Here is an 8140-nt window from a genome sequence, read left to right as displayed (position 1 = left end):
TGAACTTCCATGGATTAAGTCCGTTTCTGAGTGCATATTGTGCATACAGCAAATGAATGTCTCCTGGAGGAAGGCAACTCACTTAAGTTTGGTTTTCATTGAGACCTAAAGGTTAAGTCCTTAATTAACCTAAAGGATAAACAACAGTTGAGTTCACATTACAAGCTTATCTAGGTCAAGCCCCTCTGAGGCAGACTGTAAAATGTGTCTAACAAAACCAAATAAGCTTTCCTTGCTATATGAATAATGAACTCCGCAAAGCTCACAGTGGGCAGCTCGGCTGTATTGGCTCAAGAGGCTTGCATGCCTTGACCTTTGATCTCTCTAGTCTTAAAGTACCTGACAGTGTTTGATAGGACACATGAACAGATTCAGGTAGGACACTCAGAACAGTGGGTCTCCCGCTGGTGTTCTCACAGTCTATGTGCTGTTCTCACTCAGGTTTGTGGTGGGTTTTTTTGTTTTCTCTGATAAACTCCCCCACTGAGGTGGACTTGGAAGAAGGTGCTTGCTGCTGTGTGGCTTGATGCTGCATCTCTTCAGTATGCTGTGCTAGTCACTTTTTCCAGAAAGACTAAGCAGCAGCTCTTCAGTATTTTTTTGTACTTGTGACAAACTTCAGCTTAACTTTCCAGTTACAGCTGAAAAGATGATAAACAAGACAGCTACCTTGGCTACTTCATAATGGTAGTCAACAAGCAGTCTGACTTGTACCAGGAAGGCAGTAAAACTGTTCCCCTGGATGGGAATCCTGTTGCCTCCACCTTGTATGGTGGAAGTGCTTGAATGCATGTCTTTAAGGTCAGTATGATTTGAGGGTTCTTGATTGACTTCCAGGTATGCTTCACTGGACATCAACATCAGGTGGGTTGACTAGAGTGAATAAAAAAAGTGGTACAGAGCAATGCATCCTTTGGATTTGAGGGTTTCTAATTGAAATGAGTGCTTGTGGATTGGGTACATCAAACAAGGAGGACTTTGGCAAGAGGGGGTGTGGTGTGGGTGCCTGCTGGCCATGCTGTGTAGCTGAGGCAACTGAAGGTTGTATTGAAGCTGATATTGTAGCAAACATTGCATATTAGGTAATCAAAGACAAAGTCTTCATCTGTATAATGGGCTCTTAAATATTTCTGGAGCCTGGCTGTAGGCAGGTAACTGGATACTTGGAGCTTGAGGTCATATAAGACTTGACTATTCACTTGCACTTAAGTGTTCAAATATTAATCTTGTGTAATGGTTTAATATTAAGTCGAGGAGCTGTTTACTGCTATATGCAGTCTTCCATATGTGGTTTAGCTGTGGGTATTCAAGTGCTCCACTCTTCCTTCTGATCTGTGCTAACACATGAGACAAGCCCCTGTTACGGTGGGGACTAAGTCATATGAAAAAAGCAGGTAAACTCTGGGAGTGCAAAGGCAGACTTGACTCTTCTGTTTTTTGAGGAGCATCTCCCCAGGTGGGAGTACAGATGCAGCATGAAGTGCATCTTCAGTGACTTGTGCCATGTGTTCTATACAGACTAATGTGCCTCTACTGCATTTTTTTTAGGTGAACACTTGGTTTAATGAAGGGAAAGGTGTATGCATGCATTTACTGGGCATTAAACCTCTGTAAGATGTTAATAGCCATCTGAAGTTCCAGTTGAATCTTATCTGGCTAACATAGCCCTAAAGTATTCTTAAGCATTAAGGCACAAAGCTGTAATCTGGGCAGTAGTAAGAGTTGGGGGGGGGGGAAACACATATAACTAAATGCTCACAAAGATATTCTTTTTAAAGCTTTCCAAAGCATTAACCCAGTACTTGAGGATGATATGTCTATCAATTCTTGTTCAAATAAAGGATACTCTTTTATCAGTTCAACTCGGAGATTATGTAGACAGAAGCTTTCTTTAATTGCTATAAGCGTATGTTGCAATGTTCACCTCCTGTTGACTTCATAGTTGGGAAAAGGAACAAAAAAAAAGTATGATTTTCACTGTAATCTCCACACTTCATGGGAATGGCAGGTGTTCCTCTTGGGAGGCAAAGTGTTATCTCCAACACCAAGAGACAGGTTTAGTGTAGAGGAAGTGATTGTGATAGCAAGATTTCATAAAACTGCCTTTAAACTATGTATACTATACTATACAATGTAAATTCTTATTTTTTTCTTTCATAGCTTCAGAGCTTTGTCTCTAACTTGCACAAACACTTTTAATGTCTATAAAACTGGTTACTTTTCATTATCATGCTAATACAACTGATTTGTATTACTATTGATAATAAAAAGAAAAACAGGCATAATACTTGTTTGTTACTGATTTTTACAGCATTCTAAAAGCATGTCTAATCCCCAGATTCTTGAACCAGGCAACTTCCGACTTTCAGTGTCTGGAACTAACCTTTCTATCAAACCTATCATGTGATTATATTACAGACCGTGGGAAAGGAGGGGGAGAAGATATGATTGAGGACTTCATCCCATCGTTGGTTTTCTGGAGATGGTCTACATCATGGGTCAGGACTCGACTGGTACAGCAGTTTGGTTCACTCATAGTTAATTTTCCACAACCAAATCGGATCACACAGCTTGTATCAACTGTGTACATTGACGGTTGCTTTCCTCTTTCTTCAGTCAGTCTTGCGGCTCAAATAACAGAATAAGCAACACTGTGTGGAAACATTGATCCTTGTCTTCTGAGTGTGCCAGACTCCATTCTCAGTGTTGGTTTGCAATGAACAAACTGCAGCAGAGAAGCTGAGATGCCTCCAAGGCAGGATGGTTCAAGATAAACTCACTGCACGGTTATGCCACTTAATTTGGAGTGGCATAGAAGTGGGATTCACAGCAAACTTTTGAGCGCAGTCTCTGCTGCCATTGCTGTAGAAGTCGGATGTGGAACATCCTCTAACTGATGACTTCTGGCTAAGGATTGCAGCGATTTGTATGACCTTGTTTACCTGGTGCTTGCCCTGTGTTTGGTGGCCGTGGTGGTTTATGTAGCTCTCCTTTCCAGGGAAGCAGTAGTTTAAATATTCTGCAGCAGAGAAAGGCTAGCATGAAGTGCTGTGTAGGAGGCAGGAGAGGGTTCTGAGCACAGCTGGATTACATATCTGGAACCAAAGCCTAGGATGGCACCTCTTCAAATACTGTGGGTGCTTGTGAGGAACAGGCCTTCCTCAAGTTGCAGCAGGATGAAACTGGAGAATGATTGCACGTGTGTAGCTTGGCTTCTGCCTTCATGCTTACATGTGTTCTGCCCCAGCCAGAACGCGAACTAGTGTGGTTCTGTGTGCTACGTGCTCTTGAGGGTTCATCTGGGATGGTGCGGGCACCTGTTCCCGAGAACTGTTGGCTCCATCTTGTGGCTTTAAGGGTTAGAAGCGCCGCCAATGGCGAGGGGCTGTTCAGCGCGCTCAGGCGAGCGTGCACGTAGCTGCTATTCATCTGCTACCTGAACTACACGTAGAAATCCATGCTAACTAGATTCTTCTGCGCTTGTTGCTCTGCCATATGATTCTGTCATGCAGTAGGAGCCCTTGTTCTAAATTAAAATTTTCCTTTTTGCATGCAAATGCTAATGTTAGTTGTTGCCTAAACGTTAAGAGTGTGCAGCAGAACTCCCAATTTCTCATGAGGATAGTAGCTTTACAATTTCTATGGCATTAAACCAGTTTGCATTGCAAGTGTAAGTTTGTTCTGCTCACTGAGCACTGATTTGCATGCCACAAAGAATACTTATTGTTCCATGGGACTGTGTAGTACTTCACAAAACATTCTGCTTCTACGGGTGACTAAAGATGCTGGGTTTTCTTTGAAATATAAAGCCTTAAGGGGGGGGGAGGGGGGGGGAGAATCCTATTAAAATCTTTTTTGTGTTCCCCGCCCCTCAGTCTCTTTCCTCCTGTGCACCCCCACCCCAAACTGCTTAGTGTCTGCTGTGGAAATAGGATCTTTTAGGGAAACACCAAAAAATGGTCCCTTAAGCCTTGTAACTGTAAAGGGGGCTGGAGGTAAAATGCTGAGGTGAGGCTGGGACCATATGCTCTGCACTTGCCTTCCTGATGAAGTCGATTAGTCTCCAGAGTTTACAGTCAAAGTTCCCCTCAATGAGCTTTGTTACTTGGCTTTCAGGAAGAATCATGTTTTTGATATAATCAGACTTTGAGTTTATTTTTAAAGTCTAGCATTCAGGGTATCGGAGGCTGTATGCGTGTTGGCTTCATAGACCAAATACCAGGATTCCAGGGCAAACTTGTGCATACATGTAGCATTGAAAGACAAGGAAAGTTACTCCCTACTGTTTAATAGTGCTCTGTTTTTGTTTTAAAAGGAAAACACATACAACAAACTGAACTTGCTGTTTGGATGAGTGTTCCTCAACCTGTGGTCTGTAAGAGTGCTCTGTAATGTGATTACCCTCCCCACAAAATGATGGCATTACATTTCTATATGTGTAAACAAGGAAAACAACTGTGGACTGGGGGAAGGAGTAATTATATAAAAAAATAGCCAAATTCTTTCTTGCTTCTAAATGAAAACATCATGGCAACGTTGCTCAAGATAGCCTACAGTTTCGCTCCTAAAAGTGTGTGTGGCTCTTCAGTTTTAGAAAGGCTAATGAGAACCTGAGAGAGATGGTCCTGGTCACACAGACCTCCCTGACGGAAGAATCCTTGCCCAAGAATGACAGGATTCAGGAATCAGAAGTTAAAACTTTGTTTCCCGCTTGAAATGTGGAGCTATGAAAACCAAAACCTACCGGGTTGCTGAACAAATGCCTGCAGGGTGGACTAGGCGTTTGGTTTTAGATATAGCTGTTCTAGTTGGTGCCCTGGTCATGGGTATGGAAGAACCTCTTTCACGCTGGGGTCTCTTATTTTCATTTCTTTATAGACCTGCTTGGTTCTTTGTCCTTGGATGTTCATCTTTATTCCTAGAGTTTCAAATATTCCTAGTTCTACTCAAGCTCAGACAGCTTAAATAAACATGAGCCCTTCTTTCCTTTCGCTCCTTTTGACTGTACTCCAATTAGGTGCAGAGCAGTGCCACTGGATGACAGGTACTCTTGTCCCCAGGTATGGTCAGTTGCCCTGTTCCAGCTCTGAAGACTGCAGGACAACAGGGTGAATCAGGCTATAGGAAAAACAGCTACCCACAGGAGGATTATGAGCACTAGGAGAGCTGAACACTTCAGACTTTGCTAACTAAAGCTGCTTCCTACCCGAGGAACAGCAGCAGAGTATGTGATTCACCTACTCCTGCAGCCAGGTTAGAGCTTTCATATGTGATACCTTGAACAAATCCTTTTGAGCAATGATGGTAGCGCAGCAAACAGCTGAGCAGGGGGTAATATTGTGCCTGTTCCAGTTGTTGTGAATTGCCTCCCCCCACCGCTGCTTCCCCTCCCTGAACAGTGTGGAGGGAGGAGGGCAGGCAAAGATGCTCCTGTGTGGGAATAAAGGCCACATTTGCAGCTTTGCCTCAGGAGCTTGAAAACCATAAGTCAGGCCTCCAAAACTACAATTTGGTTTAGAAATAATGAGATGCTTTAGAAAATGAACTTGGTGTTCTCTTTCACAGTCCTTTTGTTTCCAGGCCTTTTGAGTACACTTGCTTCATGTTTGCAAGCTTTCTTTCTTCAACGATGATAGTAGAAGCATTTTTTTTTTGAATGAAAACAAAGATGTTCTTATGCTTGCTGATTCTAGCACCTGGGGCATAAATTTTAAGGTGTTGTGGCATTTGGAGAGGAGTGGAGGCAGGATGCACAAAATATTCAACTTTTAAGCCCTGTTTCTGCTGGGTCACCATCCTCTGCAGTAGGAATCTGAAGGACTGCAAAAGCTGAAGCATACGGACCCCCTGTTGGTGGTCCCAGCGTCTATCTTGGCAGCTTGCCAGGAGCCCAAGGGATGCACTTAATTTTCTTTATTCATTAGCATATTTTTAATCAAATCCATCAAACCACAATGTTTCCACATGTCTCTCCCATGGCAGATGAATGAAAATAGGTCAGTGCTCAAGTGCACCTTTAACATGCGGCAGTTCTGCAGTTCACTACTAGAGCTGCAGCTGGAGGACAGCAAATAACCTGTCCTCTGCACCTGGTGAAAACTTGTGATGAAGATGACTTCACTTCTCTCCTGAAAGAGGAAAGCATGTGAAGTTTGTCCATGATGCAGACTGCTTTCCATCCATTACCCAGTCAGAGGGCAGGAATAGCTGCATCTGAATCCTGTCCAGATTAGCTTCATGTTTAGAGCATTTGTTGAATGTTAATTTCTAGTGAACAATCAAGCAGGTGCAATGTCCAGGTCTGAATTCCCTGGCCCTAATGAAGTTTCAAGATTGCTTACATCTACTTTAATAACAGACTTTTTACATTCTTGTCACCTGTAACCTACCTTCATATACCTCATGCTGCCAACCCATCTCTAGCCAGTCAAGGAAAATGTTGCAGTGTTGAGATCATGTTCACACTTGCAGCTGAGACGTGTCTTGCCTTGTTTCTTATCTCCGAATTGTTCATAACAAGAGCTGAGTAAAAATTACTCTTCATGTTTTTTACATGAGCTTTCAAAGTTGGTTCTGGGTGGGGTGAATATTGCATCAACACCAAGTTAAAACTTATCTTTTGTTGTTCTTTTTTTGGAAAGAAATAGGAATATAGGTTCCAGAGGAGCAGTCTTCTCCATGAGACAAAAATCGGGTAAAGTCTAAGGCATTAAATAGGTGTGGAGTATTTGAAATGAGTCTATGACAAAAGGATGCATGCTTTACTTTTCTCTTTCTTTCTCCCTAAAAAAACCCAAAACCTGGACTTTGAGTTAAATGAATTAATGAAGACCTATCCTGCATACAGAAACTGGAATAGGTTCATAGCCTGTTCCTAGCTGCGGAAAAACTAGGGAAGCGGTGAAAACCTCTGCAGCATCCAGGTCTGTTTCCAAGCAGCCCCACCTCTCCGGGGAACCCTTTCCTGCAGACAACGCTGTCACCCCAGACAGGCTGCAGCAAATGATGCAAGTGCAGAGCAACCCCTGCTTCCCTCTGCTGCTGCCAGATTCTCCCTTTTGGTCATCATGGGCTCCTTTGTGGTTCCTCTTGCTTTGGGAGCTAACCGAAGGGGTGAGGGTAGGAAAGGTCTTTGCAAGATTGCTGATTTTGGCTTTTCAGTTAAAGGTGCTAGGCATTTCCTGCTAGGAAGGCCTTTTGCATGTATTTGTGTCAGAAGCCCAAAACCAGAATTTACCCTCTAAAGCTTGAAGTGCATAGTGAAATGAAGTCTCTGCTGTGCACCAGGTGGTCTCTGCTAAACAACGAAGCATCCTAGCCAGGGGATTGGGACCTGTTTACTTCTTCCTTGTTACATGACTCTAATAGTTCACCAGAGCAGTTATGTTATAGGCAAATACTCTGCTTCGGTTTACTTTTTTTATTCATTCTGCTCTTCCACTTCTGCTGTAAGAACAGTCTCTATTGACTGCTATCAATCACTTGTTTACTTTCAAGCCTTAATACATACAGTTGTTTGCCTTGTCTAAATCCACCCTTACTTACACCTGTGTTCTTTTATTGTTCTTTAAAAGCTACTGTTACACAGATTCAGTCCTGTTATTCAGAAGTTACAGCAGGAGTAATTTTGCTACAGGCTCAATCGTACAAGTTTTGTGCTTTATCACTTGGCAAGTTTGTGATCTCTCTGCTCCCCTGTAATGCCCACTCTTTGGGCAGACCTGGATCCGTACAGCATTTACAGCACAGGGGTTTGGGCTCTGGGGGAGCTCCATCTGCTGTTGCTTTCTGGATTGCTAGTGTGGCAATGGCAGCAATGTTTCAGTTCGGGGAAAACGGACTTACAAAAGGCCTTGGGTATCACTGCGATGGAGTGTTGCAATGCCTGTTCTTGGCAGCCACCGTAAACTCCAGGTCTTTGCCTTTTGTAGTGAAGCTTCCTGCACCATGTGCTGCCTCAAAACATCAGCCACCAAAACCAAGAGGCAGCTTCACTGCCTGAGCAAAGCGATGGGGAGCACAGCCTCTTAAATCTGCCTTGCCTGGGGGGCCGAGGATCCCTTGGGCTTCACAATTTAGGCTCTTGGCTATCTTCCAGGAACAAAGAGTGGGTCCATTCTTGCAGGGGAAAGGCAGGGTG

This window comes from Falco naumanni, chromosome 8 (assembly GCF_017639655.2).
Source record: "Falco naumanni isolate bFalNau1 chromosome 8, bFalNau1.pat, whole genome shotgun sequence".
NCBI classification, from domain to species: Eukaryota; Metazoa; Chordata; class Aves; order Falconiformes; family Falconidae; genus Falco; species Falco naumanni.
The sequence above is the reverse complement of the archived record's forward strand: the minus strand, read 5'-3'. Positions refer to the sequence as shown.